Below are 24,081 nucleotides of genomic sequence, written 5' to 3'. Positions count from 1 at the left end.
AATGGACTAAGGGTGCTACTGGCCATGAAAGCCTTTACTGACCCACCCCCAACCTTCCCCCTACATTCCTGGGGAGCCCCTTCTTCTGGGAACAAAATGCCTGGCAGCAAGAGAAGCAGTGCAGCCAGGTCTGTGACAAAGACAAATTGCCTTTTCTCCACTGGGTGCCTGGTGCTGAATGGAATGTTGGCTGTAAATATTCTGAAGCCCCTTCTCCCTTTTCCTCTCTTAAAGCTTCTCCCCAACCTGCTAGCCCAGCATTCTCTCTTTTCCAAGGTGGCCCTTGCATCTTATCTTCTACCTCTATCCTGCACTTTCTTTCTTTTGCTACTTCCCTTCTCTGTCCTGTGGGGTTAGGGGAGGAGAGGGACAGACTAAGGAGATTTGAATCCCAGGACTCAGGGATTCAATTTCCAAAATGCTAATTCACACTTAGCGTTAAGTGCAGTGGTTGGGTCCTGTTCTGTTGATTCATACCAGAATGTAATTTCTTTCTACCTTTTTAAGCCTGTTTCTTCTCATTTCTCCTTTCTAGAAGGACTTTAGCAGTGGTATTTATTTGATCTTTTCTTACTGTTTTCAAATTGGTTCTCTTTTCTTCCTACAGCCATTCTAAAACCAGGGCCATAAAAATACAATACTTTTGCTAACAGTCTTTAAACATTATGATGGAGATCCATATTTTTTGACATGTAAAAGATGATCACTTTAAAGTGAATAATTATTTTAAGGCATAAGCGCAGTCATCTATCAAAGAATATAATTTTATAGAAAAACTAAAAGATCTGCTTTAAAGTGTTGAATGTCTTGGTTGGTGGGAATTTGGCTGATTTTTTTTTCATTTTCCATATTTTCTTGACAAATAACTTTCAAGAAATATACATGCAAGCCTGATTGGCCAAAAACAAGCAGAAAGGATGAAAAACAATGTAAACCTTTACTACCTTCCTGACAAGGAAAACTTTTTGAGAACTGGATGGGCAAGCAGGAAGCAAAGAAGAAGAATGCAGACACTTGTCTGACAGAAACAGCGACTGGAGAAAACACTCAGATAAAAACTAGGGATGTTGTCATTGTCTGGAAAGCTTTGGGGAGAAGCAAATTACTATTTATTATTGTGAAGAGCTTTTTGGTCATAACAGCCTCTCCAGCCATACAAACTACTTCCTTGTAGCCTCATTAATGTGGGTTCTAAATAACTCACATAATCCAAAAAGGGGGAAAGGAAAAGTCGGGGCTGTAACCAGGACAGGGCTGAGATTTCTCTCCGCAAGGAGCACTGAGGTTCTCAGTGAGAAATGAATTGACTAAGAACTTCCAATTTGGATGTTAGCCCCATGCGAGTGATAATAACCCCATCAAATTCTCAAGAGGAAACAGCTATAAAAATAAAAGGAAAACACCACAACAATGTTCAGAACTGAAGAACACAAAAACACTGGGCTGAGCCTTACAAAATGGAACAATGGTCCAAGTAAACCCTAAACAGCGGGAGCGCCAGACCGTGAAATGGAGATACAATGCGTGCTGGAGTGGGATTGAAGACTCAAAAGCAGCTATTAATTCAAGCAAGATCAAAACAGAAATCAATCTATTCATGGGGCTTCCAAAAGATCATTAAAAACTAATTACTTTCTGTCTACCTCAATCCCTTTGTTGCTTGGCTGGTAAATTGTTCTTCTTCAGTCTCCGTCTAGATGGCTGTGGAATAAAACAGGGTGTTCCGACTCAGATCACAGGGAGTCCAAGTGGCCCCATCCAAGTGCCCAGACACTAATTCGAGGTATTTCTAAGCATTATCACGGACTCTCCACTTACCAGGACAAAGCTTATATATGCAATCAAGTGACCCCTAATCACGTAAAGTGATGTCATGAGTTATTCCAACTGGAGTTGTTCCAATTAAAAAAAAAAAAAAGGATTGTGAAGGATATACTGAAATTTGTTAAACTTTTATACATAATTTTGAAAAAGAAAACAAACCTTTTTCTTCTAGGGCTATGGTCAGTGACTTAGCATGTTGGTAAATTAGTTCTATTGTTCAAAGAGAGGCTGCATGACAATAACAGAGACAATTCTTATTTCTTCTCCACATCTGATGCAATTATCAAAAAATAAAACAAAAAGAAAAGAAAATCTTCTGCCACTCAAGCAAATTTATTCTGTCAAGTGACACTATCCAGACAAGTAATGGCTCAAAAATTTTTTTTTAACTTCTAACAATATTCATTGTAATTTCACTTTGGTAAATAATTTCATCTTCCTTTCAACCTAAAAATTTCCACTTATTTTTCTTCAAAATAAAACTCCTGATGTTTTTCTTGTCTGTGTGTGTGTGTGTGTGTGTGTGTCTTTTTTTTTTTTCTGGGAGAAGATTCAACGAGCACTTAGTTGTTTCTCAGGAAGTTAAGGGGATTTCAATGACCCACAATTATATTTGTAAAAAAATAAATGCCAATAGTCAGAAAAACATTATTTTTTAGAATCCTGTTTGCACATGGACTTAGAAAATGACCAAGGATAAATGTGATATAATGTGATCTTGGCTATTAAGAAGTCCTCTTTCCTGAATGTTTATCTATTGTGTTTTTGTGGTAAAATACAACATCAGTGTCTGAATTTTTACTTTTAAAGAGAATATTTAAAGAGAATATATTTCCTTAGTACTCCATAATTTTCAAAGTTTATTATATATTATTTTTTCATTTGATAGCAAGACAATTTCTCTAAGGCAGATCTTTCATATGGGAGCTTACTTCTTTCCACTCTACAGTTAAGAAAACAGGATCAGAACATTTATAGAAACTACCAAAGTCATATCATTTGTGAGAAATAGAGCCTGGAACAGAATAGTCTCCTGTTAATGCAAGTATTCAGGAAAAAAAATAATTAATAGATATTGAGAGTCTTCTATGTGTCCAACAACTTGTTGGTGCTTTACATTTCATTTTTTCTTTATAACAGCTCTGTGAGATAGGTAATTATTATTTCTACGGATGTGTTTACCAAAATTCAGAAATTGTGAGTGCCTTCGTCAAATGTACCCAGCTGAAAATATGGCAGAGTTAGAATTCCAATTTGGGTTTCTGATATATAAGCCATGTTCTTTCCATTATTTTTGATGCCAATTCCACCTACAAATTGGAAGTTACAGCCTTTGTTACACAAAATTTAAATTTAATTGCTTAGAAAATGCCACTCATTTTAAAATAAAATCAATGATATTGATGTTCAGAAATCATAATTTAATACAAATATAATCAAAACTGAATGTCAACAGAGCAACTGCAATACACTGTGTTTTTGCCCTCTCTTTATAAGGATATGTATCAAGGATTTGGCATGGTTGAGCTGAAAAATATGCTCCTTACTCTATAAAGCAATGCAAGCATGATTTTCTTAACAACCACCCAGCCTCTCCTTTCTCCAATATACTATCTCTTCCCACTGAAAATCACCTATCTATTTTTTTTCCCAGGGGTAGAGAGTTAGATGAGATATAGAAATTTCCGCATCATAAAAGTTCAGAGATCCCAACCAATAAAATTTAGATTAATTACTAAGTGATACAGTTTAACTTTTTTGAGGAGAATAATGCAAGGAAATATAAAAAACTTTTAATCTCATAATCTTGTATCTTTGATCTGAAATTTTGAGTCAGAAGACAAATGGTTCTGCTAGGAGAATTGGAGGCTCTTTCCCTGGTAGGGTTTAACAGAGAAAGGAATACTCAAATTGACAGGAAATAGAGATAGAAAGAGTCTTAGAATAAGGAAGTTTAAGGCAATGCTATGAGAAAGAAAAAGTTATTTAATTAACTAGACTGGATTTCACTTAGGCTCAGACACTTACCTTGTTAAGAAGCTCAAAAATAAAGGGCAGAACAAAGCAAACATTGCTAAAGAGAAAATGTTGAGCTGATACTGAATATAATCTCCTTTTCCAAAAGAATTTTAGTTCACTATGTGTCCCAAACCTAACAGAACACGTAGTTTAGCTTCTTGACCTCATCTCCTGACCTTATTTATCTTCTAACATCACTTTTACTGTCCTTCCAGGCTTAGAGTGGAGAAATCTCTCTCTATACCAAATATATTTTAACTTTTGCAGCAGCAAAAAAACCTACAGATTTATACCTGGTCAATATCTTCAGACCTGCTACTTTCAATCACTAGTAAGTCAACAAAATCATCCTCACTGATCTAAAGTGTGTGAAAACACAAATACTTTTGACTATTTAACTTACTTGCTTATTGCATTCATTAGAACTACATTTAACTAGTTATAGTCATTTTTTGTTTGTTTTGCTTTTAATTATGCTGACCAATCTACTTGTTTGATAACTCAAATTGGACAAAGTAGTTAACTTTACCATGTTAATTAAGATGATGAAACAACAATCCAAAGCCCCAGATTCAATTCTAATTCCATATACATTGAGGAAAACTCTTTGGCAAATACACAGCTTACATTAAGTAATTTTCTCTAAAGTAAAGAGGATATATTAATAAAAGCCTATCCCTATAACTTAACACACACAAAGTCTGGATGGAGGCTAGTAGAGTCATTATATGCTTTAATGTAGCTACCTCTATGAGATAGCAAAGTATTGTTTTCAATTTTATTGGTGAGGAAATACACAGTTTAAGAAAATTAGAAGCATTCTGAAATGCTCTGGTTCTTGAATCTGGACTTAGGGGTGGCGCTATTTAAATGCATTGCCATCTGGTTTTGAAAAAGCAAAATTTCTTTCAGTTATTTTATGACAAAATCGCTTACTTCATTGGAAAAAGCACAAAAATTGGAGTATTGGTTATTTAGTTGGTGCAAAAGTTAAAATTAACTCAGCAAGAAGAGCAAGTTTTCCACTTCTAGCCTGTGATGTGGGAAAGAAAAAAGGCACCTTTCATTTTCAGGTGGCAAATTTAGTATACTTAGCTGAAATGGGCATTTTCTAGAAAAGACATATGGATCCCCAAAATTGACTCAAAGAGAAGTGTAAAAAATTATACAAATCAATAACCACTGAAGAAATTAAACTAATGGTCAAAATTTTTTACTCCTAAAGGCACCCTACCCAAGTTTTTACTTGGAATTTTATCACACTCTTAAGAAACAGATTTTTTTTTGTTATATAAACTTTTCAGAAGAAAGAAAAAGATGACAAGTCGTCTGATTCATTTTACTGAGCAAATATAGCACTGATACCAAAACAAGACAAAGAACAAGAAATTAAGACACTCAATAACATTTATAAATGAAGATACGTATATATATAAATATATATATATATATATATATACACACACCTTGAATAAAATATTAATAAGTAACATTCAGAAATGTGTATTTTTACAAACTAAACATCAGGACAAATTGGGTTTATCTCAGAAATGCAAGAATGTTTCAATACTAGAAAATCCATCAATTCTCTGTATTAGAAGACAAAGACAAAAGGTAAAAATGTAAATGCACTGGATAAAATTTAACACTTGATTTTTTAATCTCAGCAAGCTAGGAATAGAAAGAAAAGTTTTTAACTTCATAAAGTGTTACTACTGGGAAAATATAATAATTATTATACTTAAGGAACCAAGTATTAGAAACAATATACTAAAGTAAGGAATAATATAAGAAACTATCATTATATATCCAGTGCTTATTCATTATCCTTATCAATCCAAGAACAAAAAAATGAGATATTAAGAACAGGAAAAAAGAAGATAAAATTATCATTATTTGCATTGTATATGATCATTTCTGAGAAAAATCTCAGAAATAAAGTTCATTAGAAAGTTTATCAAGGTGGCCAAATAGAAGTTGCAGAATAACACATATATTAAAATACAATTTAAAGCCAATACATTTTTAACTACAGACATTTTTTAAAGCTCTGTGGATAGTCCATAGCCATAAATATATCTCACATAAATAAAAATAAAATGGTCTGGAAAGATACACATCAAATTAAATGGTGCCATTGCTTCTCAAAGAAGAATTTGTATTAATGGTGAGGACCAAGAGAGATTGTAGCCTTTCTATAATATTTTTTCTTTTATAGCCTAAATATATTTATTAGTTGTAGTAAGAAAATAATGAATGGAATTGAAAATATACAAGAAATAGCTTCAACTATTTCTATATTTATTTGAATAACTTTATACTATTTCTTAAAGGCTGAATTATTATTTAACTCTAGTATAGCATCAGGGAAATAAAGAAGCACATCAACTTTAAGCTCATAAAAGTTAATTTTGCTGCTAAGTACATTTTATTGTTTTGAGTAAATACTCATAAGAATGAATTTATTGATGTTTTTAAATTTCAATAAGTGAAATTTAAGAATATTAAGGCCAAAGACTGAAAAGGTTTATGTATGTATACATATATGTGTCTAAATATGTAATTTTCACCACAACTTCACTAGCATTACAAACAAAAATAATAAACTGGCCATAAATTCAGGTCAATGAAAAAGATTCACTGTAAAAAAAAATCAAAAGTTAGTATTCAAGATTACAACAACTAAATTTTTTAATGCTATTTTTTAGAAAAGACTACTGTATCACTGAATTTCTCTCTATCTCTCAGAGCTATTAAACATCTGGTAACCAGATTCCTTTATGTACTTGTCATAGACCTTGAAAAGTTCATAATGATGGACATCTGTTCCCAAATCAAATATCTGCCTTAAAACTAACAGTAAACTCTTCCAGTATGCCATATAGATTGATAACTCACTTATATATAGGTACTACAACACCTTATTGTCAAGGATAGTCTCAGTGTGTGCTTCAGTGACAAATATTTTCTTTGCAAAATTGAAAGGAAAGAACGTACTTTCATTCTAAAATGGAAAATATAAAAAGTATATGCTATCATCATGATTAAAAAGACTACAAATGATAAATACTGGAGAGAGTATGGAGAAAAGGGAACCCTCCTACACCATTGGTGAGAATGTAGTTGGTGCGGTCATTATGGAAAATAGAATGGAGCTTCCCTAAAGAACTAAAAATAGACTTATCATATGATACAGCAATGCCACTCCTGGGCATATATCTGGAGGAAACCCTAATTTGAAAAGACACAGGCACCTCAATGTTCAACAAAGCAGCACTGTTTACAATAGCAAAGACATAAAAGCAACCTAAATGTCCATCAACAGATGACTGGATAAAGAAATTCTGGTATATATTTATATACAATGGAATATTACTCAGCCTAAAAAGGAATAAAATAACGCTGCTTGCAGCAACATGGATAGAACTGAAGATTGTCATACTAAGTGAAATAACCCAGAAAGAGAAAGACAAACACCATATGATATCACGAATATGTGGAATATTTTAAAAATGACACAAATGAACTTATTTATGAAACAGAAATAGACTCACAGACATAGAAAACAAACTTACGTTTACCAGGGGTAAAAGTGGGGGTGGAGGGATAAAGTAGGAGTTCAGGATTTGCAGATATTAACTACTATACATAAAATGGATAAACAACAAAGGTCCTACTATATAGCACAGGGAACTATATTCAATACCTTATAATAGCCTATAATGAAAAAAGATTATGAAAAGGAATATATATATAGAGAAAGAGACATATATATAACTGAATAACTATGCTGTACACCAGAAATTAACACAACATTGTAAACTGACTATACTTCAACAACAACAACAAAAAACTGCCCTATCAAACTCACTATACTAATATTGCATAACAAACTTGATTTCCTATAGTAAAAACCAATCTTTTAAGAAATATAATTTACTCTCTGGTGTTCAGACTAGTTAAGATCTTGGAGATTTTAATTTATAGTAACTGATACTTAGCTAATCATAACACACATTTTTATATTTTACTTTGATATAAAATCTTATTTTTACTCACTTCTCAATTGAAATAGATTTTTACTCATGTGTCCACTCCAACATGAGAAGGAAAGGAGAGTATTGACAATTCAACTCAGTCCAGAAGTCTTGATCAAAGAATTCTGAGGCATGTGAATGAACATGAGTTGTAGAACATTTTTTTTGTTGAGAGTCATTCCTTTTTATTGGATACTGAGGCTCAATGGACAAAATTTGTTTCAAAGTTGCTCAGTTCTCCTGTGTATGCCCAATATAAGGTATGTACTGACTTTTTTGAAATCTCTTCAGGAATATCTTCAGGACTTGAACTTCCTGGGAAATACTAGACAGATGGGCAATCCTACTGTATGTTTAGTAAGTGCCCTAGAGTCATCTCTCTACCTAGTAGGAAAAATCTAAGGATTCGGAAGTTGCATAGGATATAGACAACAGTTGCTCCCCATCTCCCTGAAACATAGCAGAAGGAACACTGAGAGAAAGAGCAGGCAGAACTCTACGGAAATGCTGGTGGGGAAAGAAAAGGCAGCCTGAAGGTCTAAGTTTATAGCTCGACATCAACTTCAAAAGAAGTTTAGAGCTTACTCTTTGTAATTCTCTTTATTTTTTGAACTTGCTTTTATTCTTTACGCTAAAGAAGATATTTTGGGCAATATGTATTCAGACATTTAACTGTGAATTAAAGATTTAATAGATGATCAAATTTAGCAGTGTGGCCAAAGTATATTGGTACTCAGAAAAAGTAACTTAAAAACTGCAAGAGAATAACTACTTTTCTAAGTGAAGTTTAGTGGCTCTCAAAAATGTGGTACATTCTCAATTTTCATTCGAACTTAATTATTTTGTGGGTTCCATTTCTGTTTCCAGCAAAACACAACTTCCTAGTACTGCGGAAGAAAAGACTTATACAATGAGTTTCGTGGAGCTCAAATAGCTCTTAAAAACAATATCTTGATGAGTTAAGTGTAAATGAGCCAAAACATAAGGATTAAATGTCCCTTTAAATACACATGGCTTTAAAAATTAAGGGAAAAAAGATTTTGGCAAAATATGTTTCAGATTTGGTTGAAAGAAAACATTTGAAAGAAATAGTTTGAGGGACTGGACTAACCCAAAACATACCTGAGCTCTTCTAACCTCCTATAGTATGACCAACTCTAAAACATATGGATTTTATACTATAATTCCTCTACCACACCCACCCTGAGTTCTGAGTTCTTAGTTTTTCTTCCTATGTTGGAAATCATTAAAAACAGTCATGGTGTCATTATGGTGTTGAAAAGACTGTAACCTACTACTGTGATCAGTTTCAGTTAAATAAAGTGAATGGCTTACTGGTCATCACTTTACAAAAATAACAATAGTTTTTGTTTCAAACTCATAATATATATTACTCATTAACCTTATTAGACAGTAAGACTACATCATAGATACACATTGAGATAGATATAAGACCTGGCCAGAATATAAAATGGCAGGATATCCATGCTGTGACTCCTTACTTAGCTAAAAGTCAAGTAACAGAGAAAAGGCCAATGGGAAAACACCAAAGCACAACTTGAATCATGACAGGTAATTTTGATCTGCTTGGAATAGTCTGAAATGTACTTATTTGATGCAGGTGACTAGAAACAAAAGCAACTGGCCAATCCAGAAATGAGTCCACTGAGTGACAGGTACTAGAACCCATGACACTTGTGTCTTATGTTTGTCTTCCAAATTGCCACCTCCCACACACACAGATGATAATGCTATCACTAAACTCTACAGCCAATGAGATTTACTTCCAACATGTGATTGGGGCTAAAACCACTAAAAATTGTAGGTATCAAATGGATAAACCATTAGACTTATGAATTTGTCAAGTTATCTGTGTTACTATCCCATTTTTTCCACATAAACCCATAGAATTTCATAATCTCTATTGGAGCAGGTAGAATGGTTATTTATTCCTCTCTCTCAGATTACATTTGAAAAACAACCAGTAACATGAATAAATGACCCTAGTCATTATGCCACTAAGTTGCCATTAAGTATGCCATAATTAGCATGCACCTTCATCTAAACAATCTAGTTGTTATGACACTAAGGTGTATTGTATTTATTCAAAGACTAAGGGAGTTTTTTTTCTGGTTTTCTTTTTCCAACTTTATTGAGTTAATTGTATGTAATTGACATACACCAATGTGTAAAATTTAAGGTGTAAAGCATAATGATTTAACTTACATATGCTGTCAAATAATTACCACAGTAAGTTTTGTTAACATCTATCATCTCCTATAGATACAAAAAAAAAGAGAGAGAGAAAAAATTTTCCCTTGTGATTAAAAACTCTTAGGATTTACTCTCAACTTTCGTATATATCACACAGCAGTGTTTACTATAGTCATCACGTACACATGTGCCCAGTATTTATCTTATAACTGGAAGTTTGTACCTTTTGACCGCCTTCATCCAGTTCCCCTTTCACCCTGTCCCCTGCCTCTGGTAGCTGCAAATCTGATCTCTTTTTTTATGAGTTTGTTTTTGTTTTGTTTTCCTTTAGATTCCACACATTAAGTGAGATCACATAGTACTTGTCTTTCTCTGTCTGACTTATTTCACTTAGCATAATGCCCTCCAGTCCATCCATATTATCAGAAATGGCAGGATTTCCTCCTTTTTTATTGCTGAACATATATATATGAAGAAATGAAATATATACATGTAAAATATACAAATATAATGTATATAATATATATGAAATATATATTATATAAATAATATACTGTATATAAATAATATATTGTATATAAATATATATATGAAAGAAATGGTGGACATATACATATGTCCACCATTTCTGTATCCATTCATACATCAATGGGCACTTTGTTTCCATGTCTTGGGTATTGTAAATAACGCTAGTATGAACATGGAGGTAGATATATCTCTTCAACATAGTGTTTTTATTTCCTTCAGATATATTCCCAGAAGTAGAATTGGTGGATCATATGGTAGTTCTATTTTTAATTTTTTGAGGAACCTCCATACTACTTCCATAGTGATTATACCAGTTTACATTTCTACCAGTGGTACACAAGAGTTCCATCTTCTCCACTTGCTCACCAGCATAATAAATGTTATCTGTTGTCAACACAAGTTGTATATTCACTATATCAAATCTATTTTATTGAGGACTCTCTTTAAGAAAAAGAAACAATAATCAGTGTTTTAAAATGTGTCACAAAAATCAATTTGCTAGAGAAACAATGTCTAAAGAAACAACCCAAATTGCTGTATGCTGTTAGGGGTCTGCAAGAAAATTCAAAAACCTGAAACCGATGTGGTGGCAGGGTGGGTGGGAGGGGAGGTGAACGTGCTCGCAATGAAAATGATAGCCTCACTAACATGTGACTAAAACAGACTGACAGGGCAACTGAAGAGATAAACGGTGGATTTGTCTCCAGGAGGGTCAGTCTGGCCTCATTCCCGTGCTCTAATTTCCTTTTAAAGGCGTGGTGTAACTGCAGCTTTATGTGTTGAGTTGAGGATTTACTTGAAATATACTTAGACATACTGCTTCTACCCAAGGGAATTGATGCAAGTTCTTAAAATTCCTGCAGTTCTCTCCTTGGGGAGCAAACACTCTATAGCTAAATCCCATAATGCGCCACCTTGCCAATACTGCTAAGCCCCAGATCAGTTATCTCCTCTGTGGACTGGGGTCTGTGGGGGTGGAAGTTTTAAACCTAAGAGTTATCCAGACTGTGACAGGGTCAAAATTTGCTGTAACAGCAATTCTCTTGTCCAGGATAAAATAATTCCCTTATATTTTATGCCTGTCTGTTGTCTTCAGACATGGAAGCTATTATTATCCTTTCTGTGGTAGATTTTTTTAAGTATATTCTGCTTTGTTTTTCCACAGACATGAAGTACTTTTCAAAAATGTATTTGTCCACGTCTGCTCAAGGAAATAAACATAAATATCTATAAATATCCATGTAAACAGACTTGGTTCCAAGAAATAACATTTCCCACTATATGCTAAGTGATTACAGCAATTCTCCCAAAGACTAATAGATAGTGAACAAAATTGTTCACATGATGTCTTTCAAACTTTTTCATGGAAAACACTCTGATGGTGGGGAGCAAAGGTTCAAGTTTACCTCAGATTTGAGCGTTCATTCAGTCGTTTGTCACTGCTAATGCTTTCCCATGAAACTGGACTGCCTGTGGGGAGAAAAATCCCTCTACTCCTCTAAAAGCAATCATAAGAGCTGGCTGCTGTGTGGTTAGCAGGGAGGTTGTGGTAAATGTTGAGAACCACCATCTCATAATCATATGCTTGAAGCTTTAAATCATGACTGTCAAAAATTTGTAGTTGGAAAACTGTGGACCACTTTGGAGAATCAGAGATGTACTGCAGACTAACAATAAAACCAGTAAAATGTACTAAGAAGCTCTCCATTTTACCCATGTTTTCTTTGGCAGAAATGTCATTACATTCTCTAAACACCTTGGAGCACAAACCCTAGAGTCAGAAGACCCGAGTTCACATTATGGCTTAGCTACCTGCTGGTACCTTATTTAACCTCTCTGAAATTCAATTGACCGTTAGATTTTAAAAATCAAATCATAGTGATAAAGGATGAAAAGGTATTACATGTATAAAAGGATTTTATATGCAATGAGTTTCTTTGTGTCAGCAATCATCTTCTAAGGCATACTGTTCTCAGCATACATAGAACACCTCATCAAATAAGAATGCACTCCTTGGTGGGGAGGGTATTGCTCAGTGGTAGAGTGCCTGCCTAGCATGCATGAGGTCCTGGGTTCAATCCCTAGTACCTCCATTAAAAATAAATAAATATATAAACCTAATTGCCTCCCTCCTCCTCCACCAATAAAATAAAATAAAATGGAAAAAGAGAAATTTTAAAAAAATAAAAGAATGCAAACTCCTTAAAACCAAAGAGCCTACCATCATTTCCTTCACATCTTTCTCTCGTCCACCTTCAGTGGAATAAATTTCTTCATATACACAAAACTAGAAAAGAGCTTATCACAGATCAAAATGCTCAATAGATTTAATTAAACTTCTAATATAGTGAACTGAAATGACTGACTTTCCAATAAATCAATATAACATTATGCCCCAAGTGGAAATAAATGTTCTTGAAGACCAGAGCATTCTCATGCTGAACCTTCCATTAGACTCTTAGATATTCCAAAGATACCATCTCTGTATGCCATTTGACTCCATCCATGTTACTTATCAGTTCTATGAACATGAAAATGGCAAGGCCAAAGTCTCTCCATGGTCCCAGAACACAGGACAATGAGCCAGAAGTCAAAGTTTGGTTGTATAAAAACAAAAATGCTGAGCATCACAGAGTAGGAGATGAAGACAGCAAATTGTGAACCAGAGTGAATGAGGGATAAAGATATAAGAACAGATGGAAATACGACTTCATATAATGCTGCTTAAAAGAGGAATGATAGAAAATATATTTAAAACTCATATTGGTTTTACTCCCTGGGGCAGGTACCAAGTAAGGAATTAGTTTGTAATTTTAGCAATTGGTATTGGACTAACAGACCTTCAGCAAAGTAGCAAAATAAAAGAGCTGACATTAAGTTAGTACTGCGTCTGCATCAGACACTATTTGAATATTTCACATGCATCAGCTCATTTAATTCTGACCACAAGGCTAAGAAATAGGTATCCCCCATTTTATACATTAGGATGTTGAGCAACACAGAGGCTAAATAACTTACCTGCAGTTGCGTACATTGTAAGGAATATAGAGAAAGGGAACAATGTCAGAGATAGGGGGAATCTCTCAATTTACCCGCAAGAAATATTGGAGCTGGTAGAGACTAGAAATCAGATGAATTTCAGCTCTTCTGTTTTTTAGATAACGAAGTTAAGACCAAAAGACTCCATGCTTGGCCTAATGCAACACTGCTAATTGTTGGTAGAGCTGGGACTAACTACAAGTGTCCTCAGTTCTTTCACAACTCTGTGTAAAAGTGCTGAAATCAGTGGCTCCAGACCACAGGAAAAGACTGTCCCCACTTAAAAACTGTGTTTAAAAAAAAGTCAGATGCATTTTGTTTTCAGTCATGCTCTTATATGTCCAGAGCCATCAGGTTTTTCATCTTCTAACATAATCATAGTGATCTATAACTTCCAAAGTGAGTTCATCACAATCTCACAGGAGATATTTAATGAGTGCTAGCATATTAACTGCTAGACCTAACTTGTGGTGAATAAATGGAATGAGTTTATGATAAAAGTCATTGAAAACCACAAACATTTATTGAGAATCACCTCATGCAGGAGAGAGCAATAGGTGTTGTGAGGATGACAAAAATATACAAGACAGATTCCTTTTTGTCATCCACAGGGGCAACAAACATGTTCACAAATTGCCACTCTCTAGTCAAAACACAGGAAGTGGTCCAGGGACATGGAAGAAAATGGAAAGAATCCAGATTGAGAAGATTAGGTAAGTCTATGGGGAGAAAACCTAATCAAGCTGGCATTCATCCCATATGATAGAAATGAAAATGAATTGTTCAATTATAAATCCTCCTAACTAGATTTTCCAGATTTACCATATTCTTAACTCTCAGTGATACTATGAAAAGGGTATTTATATCTTCTCTACTAATTTGGAAGGAGGACAGGAAAAAGGAAAAGGAATAAATGTTAGTCTTAACCCATAAATTGGGGCCAAAGCTGACATCTATTACGTTCTTAACTGACCCAAGTTCATTAGATTATGGGAAAAGCAGCCAAATTTATTTCAATAATGTATAGAGGCACTACTTGACAAAAAAAAAAAAATAGAGAGAGAGAGAGAGACAGAGAGACCTAATTTACTATAATTTACTATATGAGTAAATAGAACATATTCACACATTAATATTTCATTATTACCATTACAATGGGCAGAAGTAAATAAATGCCTAGGTTATCTAAAAACATGCATAATACTGTGAAACGTGCAGCAATCACCTGTCATGACAATTTTAAACACTTTAGTAACTCAGGATAAAAGGAGACCTCGAAGATCATCTGGTCCAATTATCCCATCAAATGAGTCTATCCCTTCTACAACACCCCCACCAAGTGGTCATCCACTTTATGCCTGGCTGCCGAGAGGTCCAGAATATTCTCCATGAGGAACAAATTTCAGCTTTAAACTGTTCTTAAAAAGAAGGAAAAAAGGCCCAAATATGTGTCCCTGGGTTCCTACCCACTGAACCAGCTTCAGTGCCTGGGAGTCATCTGCTCCCTCCTCCACATGACAATTTGCAGGTTCTGATGATAACTATGTCCCTCGTCCTCTCTCAAACCACCCTTAAGTCTTCTCTTCTCCAAGTTTGCTCTTCCCAAACTTCTTGACGTCTCCTCACATAATATGGCTTTGGGTTCCCACAATCTATGCTTAAGATTCTCCTCCAGACATCCTCTAGTTTATCTACACCCCCCTCACTTGGTGGTGTGCAAACCGAAACACAACACTCAGAAGTAGACTGAACACCGCAGAGAAGAATGAGACAAGCCTCCTTCTTTTAATGTTATCCTCCTGTTACAACACCCTAGGATTGTGTTTGCTTTTATTAATCTCATCTCTTGAAAGAATCAGACAAAATATAAGGGCACTGTATAGTATCTGAAGAACAAAGATTTATTTTATCCTAAGGAGGTGAGGAGAATCAATGCCTGTTCAAGAGTTTTCACAGGTGGAAACCAATTATAAAGTTTATTTCAAGTGTTCAAAGCTATCTTAATATCTCAGGAGTGTTCTGCTCAATATAACTATCACAGGATTCTAGGGTTACAGAATGTCTGAACCCCTCTTTTTGATCTTGGGAGGGGTGGGCCTCAGCAGGGCTGACCCGGCTAATGTCCTGCAGGAATGCAAGTCAGGGTAAACTGTTCTCTTCAACCACTAAAGTTAACAGGAGGCACTCAGGATTGGAGGAAAGAGCCGGACTGGGGTCTTTAAAGGATATCTACAGCCACAACACTTCGGAGGTAAATAGGAAGACCGGTTCTGAAGGCAGAGTATGAAGCTGGGTAAATGGAGTCATGAGTTCAGAATTGTGTGGAGACTAAATGAAAGTGAAAACAGGGCAGAAACAATTTGGAGAGGGGCTGTAGACCAGAGTAAATGAGGCAGTGATCTGGAACAAAGAGCTGGAAATTAGGTAGATTAGAGATTTTACAGAGATTTCACAGGGCCGAAAATCTCTTCAGAATCTGCAATCTGGTCATTAACAAACACTGGTAAAAACAAATATTGAAATACATTTTTTTAAAGTACAAATAAATACATTTATATTTAGGGATATCTGATTAATATAGAAAAAGAATATGATCTGAGGAAAGTAACAGTATGTCTCATGTCTTTCTTTAAAAGTTACAGAATAACTAAATATTCCTTAGGAATATTTTAAATATAGGACTCCAATTTCCTAATCTCTAGAGCAGGTGGAAAACTCAAATGCCCACAGAGGCCAAATAATGTAAATGTATAAAATAGCCAGGTCTACTACAATGGGAAGTTGTGGGGGCCTTGGCAAATGGGACAGACCATGCCCCATCTAAAGAGGTCAGCCCCTGCTGAGTCCTGCTTAATGTTGCTATGCAGGAAGGTGGCCCAGTGTTGTAGTGTCTTTTGATTTTTCAAAAAAAGCTGGAAATCAGAAGGTGTACATGTGTATACATACGTGTTTTTGCATGCTTGTATATATGTGTTAATAGAAATGTGATCTTAGTTTTAAATGTTGACAATATTTTTCTTTGTTTTTGCACTTTACACTGAAGATTCCAAGAGTTAAGGAGGGTAAGTTACTGCCCAGTATTTAAGCTGAAAACTATGTGAATCCTTTATTAAACTGGCTCAGCACAATATAAACCCCATTGAACAATGGAGGTAGCTATTGGGTGACCTCAATAATATTTTACTAGGATAATACAAAAAGAAGTGCTCAGGGAAGCAATTGGTAGACCTGTATTTTGTAGGTTCCTTGAGGAGAGGAACCACATCTATTTTATTCTCTACTATTTCACCACTGCTGGCACAATACTTGGTCCAGAGTAGACCCTTGATAAATAGCCATTGACTAAATTAATATATGACATTCAATACAGGCAAGAGAAAGCATTGGTAGAGGAGTCAATTATCGTTATATTATTAAATTGTTTAGAGAGATCGTTATATTATTAAATTGTTTAGAGAGATTCAAATAATTATAATATTTGAAATAAATCACACCTATCAGATAAACATTCATGAGAAAATAACAAACAAAAAAAGTCAAAACTTAGAATCAGGGAGGAAAAAAATAAATACCAGGAGATATTTCTGGCTCAATTGCGGAATATTGAAACACACATCTATCCCCACTTTCTCCTAAAATTTTTCCATATGAAAGGAAAAGAATTAAAGGGGTTTAACAACCAAGGGACAAAGTGAATCAAGGAGAATTGGGGGCAAAGAAGAGTGAACAACAAAATCTTAGACACTGGAAAGTAGATGGACAGATGACTTAGCCAACAGGAAGAAGCCAAAACCTGGCGCCTAAAGAGGGAGATTCAATACAGAACAACTCCACTTATGACACAGGTCCTGGAAAAGCTCAGGAATTGTCACATAAGAGACACATGGGTGTGGTGCCCAGGGTGTGACTCAAAAGAGGATGGGTTGAAAGTTAGTACTAATAAGATGCAGTTAATCAACCAACCCCTCTCCTAACTTATATAATATGGTGACCTCTTCCCAATCCAGGCAGAAGAGAGGAGGTTAATTTCGGAAGAGGTTTGCAGGGTGAAACCCTGTAGCAGTAGTTATCTGTTATGGCAAGAATGCTATGTAATAAACAACCACAAAACCACAGTTGTGTTCAACAATAACAACTTATTGCTTATAAACATGGGGTTAGCTGGAGATGCAAACATGTTGGGAGACTGGTTGGTTGATTTAGGCTCATTTGGGCTAGGGTGAATAGAGTGACCCTATTCTGATCCACAAGTCTCTCATCTTCCAGTAGGAGACCTCAAAATGTCCTCATACAGATGGCAGGTTTGAGAGAACAGGCCAAAATTCACAAGGTTTTTGGAGTCCTGGGCTTGAGAGTGATACACTTTCAATTCTGCCATATTCTATTGCTTGAAGTAAGTAACAAGCCAGCCTATATTTAACTCATGGAGATAGAGACTCCACCTCTGTAGTGAGAGGAACTGCAGAGTCATACAGCAAAGGGCGTGAATACAGGGTGGTGTGAAGAATTGGCACTGTTACTGCAACCTGTTACACCTGTGCTAAAGAATAGGTCAGTTAAGTGAAAGTCTGCATACTGAGGAGCGAGATTCCCACATTCCATGCTCATATTCAGCTCTAAGAATACTGGCATCCAACCGTATACCTCGGAAAGAGTGTAAAAGTCCTCTTCAGAGACTGAAGGAGAGAACTAAGATTCAGATATTTGGGGTGTCCCCTCCCATGAGAAATCTGATTTACTCCTTCATGAATCTTCAGTGAAGCGCAATGCTAATACCTTTTTATTGTCTCACAATTATGAATGGACAGCCTAGGTTCACCAGACATTTAAGGAAATCTCTTAAAACAAAAGGCAGAAAGAAAAAAAAAAGGCAGAAGAAGAAGAAACAGTGTGCAAGGAGCAGAAAAAACTTTAAAACTTGTTAAACTATTACAGCCAAGATAGATATTCAATCAAGGGTTAGAAGATTATTAAGTTTAAAAAAAGACTCAAAAGAAGGACAGTAGACAAGAGGTAGAACATAAGGAGAGAATGAAGAAAAAAGTCTGAATGATCGTCAGAGGAGATTCAGTATCTGAAAGTTAAGGATTAGATACAAGAAGACAGTCCCTAAAACATCAGATGACTCAGCCGTAATGTACAGATCTGGTTAACAAGAGCAAGTTACACATTTTCTTTATTTCTTAAGATCAGATAATCTAGTTACTTGGTTGTCCACTCAGACATACCACTTTATTTCCATTATATTAAATACTCATGTTGCAAATAGAAGTAGAAATTACATCAGAAAATAAAGATATTCCACTATCAGGAAGCCAACTGTGTTTATTTGTATGGCCAGCAGCAACTGAAAAAAAAAAGTCAGTGGTGTCAAGGTTGAGGGACAAGATTTCTTTGGCAGAGCCATCACTTCCCTTGTCTGCTGTTCAAGTCTGTCGCTGCTCACGGACGCTCCTTATCTCCTTTGGGGTCTGGCAACCTTTTCAGCACACTGTGTTCCTTGACTAGTGCTGTTAACAAAGCCAAACCACTGTGTCCTTGACGAGCTTCATCTTTTAAATCAATTGATTAGGAGTTGCTAGCTTTGGTTAACTGCTCACCATGCGCCAGGCACTGTTCTACGTGTCTGGCAGCTGTACACTCATTTCATCCTCAGAGCAGCTCCATGTGCCAAGTATTATTTTATTGTTATTGTTATTGTTATTATTCCGTGTTACAGACAAGAACCTCTCTCAGAAACAGGTTCAGTGCAGCAGTTTAGCTCTGGGGCTCACTTAACTCTCCTGCTTTAAGTATGTAAGTCTCATATATTATATACTTACAGCCAATTAGGCTTTTAACTGCAGATATTTATTCAATATTCCAGCTCAGTATTCCCTCACAATTTTCAAAAGGGGCTACTGTTTGGGGACCTATGTTATTTGATTAGAAACTTCAGAGCAACAGACCCAGAAATTGAGTAAATACTGCCCAGCAAATTCTAGAGAGCTTATCCCTGGCCTTCGAAGAGGGCACAAATTGTCCAGGACATGATGGCTCCTCTGTCCTCGTGAGCGCAGAGATGTGAATCTGCATGCCGGACACTACGGTAAGTGCTTTCATGCATCATTTCCCACAGTCCTCACAACAAGGCTGGGAGACAGCCATTAATTAACTTCACATGTCACAATGAGGAAACTGAGGCATGGAGAGGCTCAGCCATCACCCAAAACGCCACTGCCAATAAGTGTCAAGGTCAGGTTCAACACAGTTCTTTCTAACACTAAAGCCCACATAGTTCTTCCACACTGCAAAGATAAATAAACCATGATGGAGAGCCCTGGTATCTTACATCATGAGTAGTTTGTAGCTCTGCACTCCATGTTTTTCATGTAGAAATAGGTTACTTTAGAAAGATACCTCATATAGAGGTTTTGAAAAATTCACTGTTGTTTTTACTGGTAGTGATTCTTTTTGAGCTGATAGATGGGCATCATAACTAAATTTCATGAAGAGAGAAAGGCAGACTCTGAGCCAGCCAAATTAACGCCTAAGTTATTAAATAAATAAGATTCATTCTGCCAAGATGGGCAAGGCTTGGGGAATAAAAGACAGCTGCTCTTGTCCTTAAAAACTGACAATCTAATAGAAAGTTAATGTAAAAACACTGTGTGTGTCATGGAGGTTCTAAGGACGGGGTGATCACACTTGTTGGGTCATCAGTAGAGGCTTTAAGGAAGAGCTTTCATGTAACATAGGCCCGAAGAAAATGAGATGGGAAAAGAGTAAGCTGCATCCCAGGTGGAGGAAGACCACCAAAATGGTACCAAGACAGTAAGTCCAGATCCCCTCTTGAGATACATCAAATGTACTGAAACGTGGAAAGCAAACCATACTGAGGAAAAAATGTTGATGACCCAAGTCCATGTCCAATGGATAATGAAACTTACATATATTTGGGCGGTGAGAGAACTAACCCAAGGCTTCCTCTACTTCTCACACGTTTCTGCTATTGTCCAGTTCTAAGAAAATGGTTTTGAAAACTAAACTCCATCCAACTTGTTTTTAATCTCAGATTTGGCCACAGCAACCTACAATACTATCCAAAGTCAAACATTAGGTGCCAAATTTCATCCTATGTAGACATCTTTACGTAGAATTATAATCCTTGAATACAAAGGACCCATACATAAGGGAAAGTCTGACAGATCTTTAACTATCCCCTGGGAAATTGCTATACAGCAATAGTCACCCTCCTCAGAGGTCACCCATATTTTAAGTTTATAACCTTGACACAAATATTTGCTCTTGGATGAATTTTTTAATAACATCTTTTTCCTGTATCTAAAGCAATAAATGACTATTGTGGAAAATTTGGAAAATACAAAAAGGAATAAAGAAAAATGACAATCATTTATGGACAACCACCAATTAAAATTCTATTCTTTTATCTATCCATATATATTACATGCTTGAGATCATATTAGTATATTTTATATACCATTTTAGTCATATTTATGGCATAAATTCAGTCCCATACCATACATTCTCCTATTAATAAACATTTAACTTGTTCCATTGTTTTTGCAATTATAAATAACGTCCCAATGAACAACTTTGGCTACAAATTTGCTCACTGCTGATTATTTCTTTAGGATAGAGTCCTGCAATTGAAATTATTGGTTCTATATATATGAATGTTCTTTATCCCCTTGATAAATATTTCCAGCTTGTTCTTCCAGAAAGATACTCTCAATTTACACTCAGCCAGATGCTCATGGGAACATTCCGAAGGCTAACACAATGCACAGGCATACTGAATCCTCATTCATAAATTCAGAGCACCTAACTGAGAACCATGCTGACTCTCACTGGCATATTGGTACTTCATCTTCCATTTTGTGTATCATTTTTCTTCTTTCAACACATTTTCCCTGCCAGCCAGCCATGTTTCTCACCCCACTCTATTTCTTTTGTCAAAAGAGATAGGATCTTAGAAAGTCAAGCACACTAAGATGTCAGGACCTTTCCAGCACTATTGCTATATTTAAAAAAGAATGGCCTGAAAAGACCAGATTTAACCCACTTAGTGATACACTATTACTGAAAATATGGGGCTCATCAGGAAAAATATTTGGGACAAAATGTTCAAGATTTCTCAAATGTACCATGAGCTTTTAAGGAAAACTGGACTTCTTTTTATGGATGAAGGACAAGGCTTTGTTTTGGGAGCTTTTACTTTGCAAATGACCTATGTTCACCTGTTTATCTAGTGATTAATGGCTGTGCTGAAAGTCTCATCAGAAAAGACTCTCTTGGGGTAGACTTCAGAGGGATCACACAACCAAATGTAGGAAGTGAATGGCATATATTTTGAGGGATTTGGATTCAGAGCTCTGTGGAAATAAAGCAAAAATCCATGTCTGTCAACCTGGCCTTTTGGAAAAGTATATAAAAATCTTACCTCTCTAAGGAAATGTTTACAAAACAGATTTGGCAATCTAAATAGTTGTCATTCTTCTATTAATGAATAGTAATACATGGAATTTAGCTTTAAGAAAAGGAGAATGTCTCCACAGTGAATACCAGTTGAAATACAACAGATATCTTCCTCTGAATTTTGCCTTATAAACACAGTACCTTCTATAATTTTCTGTTTGGTAATTTATTTCTTTCTTTCTTTCTTTCTTTCTTTCTTTCTTTCTTTCTTTCTTTCTTTCTTTTTGAAGTATAGTCAGTTTACTATGTTGCATTAATTTCTTGTATACAGCATAGTGTATCAGTCATATCTATACATACATATATTCATTTTCATATTCTTTTTCATTATAGGTTACTATAAGATATTGAATGTAGTTTCCTGTGCTATATAGTAAAAACCTGTTGCTTATCTATTTTATATATAGTAGTTAGTATCTGCAAATCTCCAACTCCAAATTTATCCCTTCCCACTCCCTTTACCCCCTAGTAACTGTAAGTTTGTTTTCCATGTCTGTGAGTCTGTTTCTGTTTTGTAAATAAGTTCATTTGTGCCTTTTTTTAATTTTAGATTCCACATATAAGTGATATCATATGGTAGTTTTCTTTCTCTTTCTGGCTTACTTCACCTAGAATGATGATCTCCAGGTCCATCCATGTTGCTGCAAAAGACATTATTTTATTCTTTTACTGGCTGAGTAGTATTCCCTTGTACTTCCATAACTTCTTTATTTTTTAACCTGTCATCTGTTGATGGACCTTTAGGTTGTTTCCATGTCTTGGCTATTGTACATAGTGCTGCTATGAACATTGGGGTGCATGTGTCTTTTCAAACTAGAGCTCCCTCTGGATATATTCCCAGGAGTGGGATGCCTAGATCATAGGGTAAGTCTATTTTTATTTTTTTGAGGCATCTCCGTACTGTTTTCCATAATGGCTGCATCATTTGCTAATTTCTTAACAGCCAAATTTTCTATTATGGACAAGATAAGGAAAGTTTGTTTCCAACCGCTCCTTAAAGCATCAAAAGAAAATAAGAAAGAAAACCCATTAGAGCCAAATTCAATTTTTGAGTCATATTCTTGAAAGCTAGTAATTTCTTCAAGAAATAAGAAGGAAGTAAATTCATTCATCTCCCTAAGAATCAATGCTCATTTTCTAAATGAAATTGCTTCATCAGCCCTTTACCTGCCAGATACCAACATTACTACAGCTACCTACTCCATGCAGATGACAAAACTTCATTATTTTGGAGGATTTTGTTGTGGAGAGGGAGTTTTGTTTTTGTTTTTAAATAACAAACATGAGATTTTTCCCCCTAGGAACTTTTAGAACTCTTAGAAGATAAGGCAGCATCCACTGAACTACTAGAAATTACAAAGGACTGACAGCCACTTAAAGTGTTATCGTTTTTTGAGAGGGCCTGCTGCTGGTTTTGTGGGCACTATCTCCACAGTAGCAGGCACTTAGTCATTCAATGTTGTTTGAAGAGGTTTAAGAGGTGCTACAGCTGCTGCATCTCAGGGTTCTATTTTTAATTGGGATGAACTTAACTGGGGCCTGAATCTCTTCAAGAGACTCTCAGGAAGCATTTAGGTAAATCTACTGACAGCAGTAGAATATAAAGATAACTCAATAATCAAATCTTCTGAAAATAAAGCACTTTTCCAGAAAGTCAACCTGCATAGAAGAGTTGGGGTATTTCCAGGCCCTTAAGAGTTCATTGTCTGTGAGGTGGATGAATGCATATTATACCTTATGTTCTGCATTATAGAATGGGAAACTAAAGCTCAGAGAGGTTAAGTGAGATAGCCATGGTCACATAGTTAATAAGTGGTAATACTTTGATGAGAAACTTTATTTTCTGACTCAGTTTTCAGCAATCTTTCTCCTATTCACTGCTTTCTGGTGGCTAACATTTTAAAGGGTTTATTATCATCATTGTTTGTTTGTTTTGTTTTCC

At 35.5% G+C, this 24,081-nt stretch overlaps 1 long non-coding RNA gene across 1 annotated transcript in view; it reads right to left on the bottom strand.

Annotated features, from left to right (window-relative positions):
* Positions 1 to 24,081, bottom strand: part of LOC116665382 — a 155,079-nt gene that overhangs the window by 79,564 nt on the left and 51,434 nt on the right. The gene's annotated exons all lie outside the window — the stretch shown is intronic.

This window comes from Camelus ferus, chromosome 8 (genome assembly GCF_009834535.1).
Source record: "Camelus ferus isolate YT-003-E chromosome 8, BCGSAC_Cfer_1.0, whole genome shotgun sequence".
Lineage (NCBI taxonomy): Eukaryota > Metazoa > Chordata > Mammalia > Artiodactyla > Camelidae > Camelus > Camelus ferus.
The sequence above is the reverse complement of the archived record's forward strand: the minus strand, read 5'-3'. Positions and strand labels throughout refer to the sequence as shown.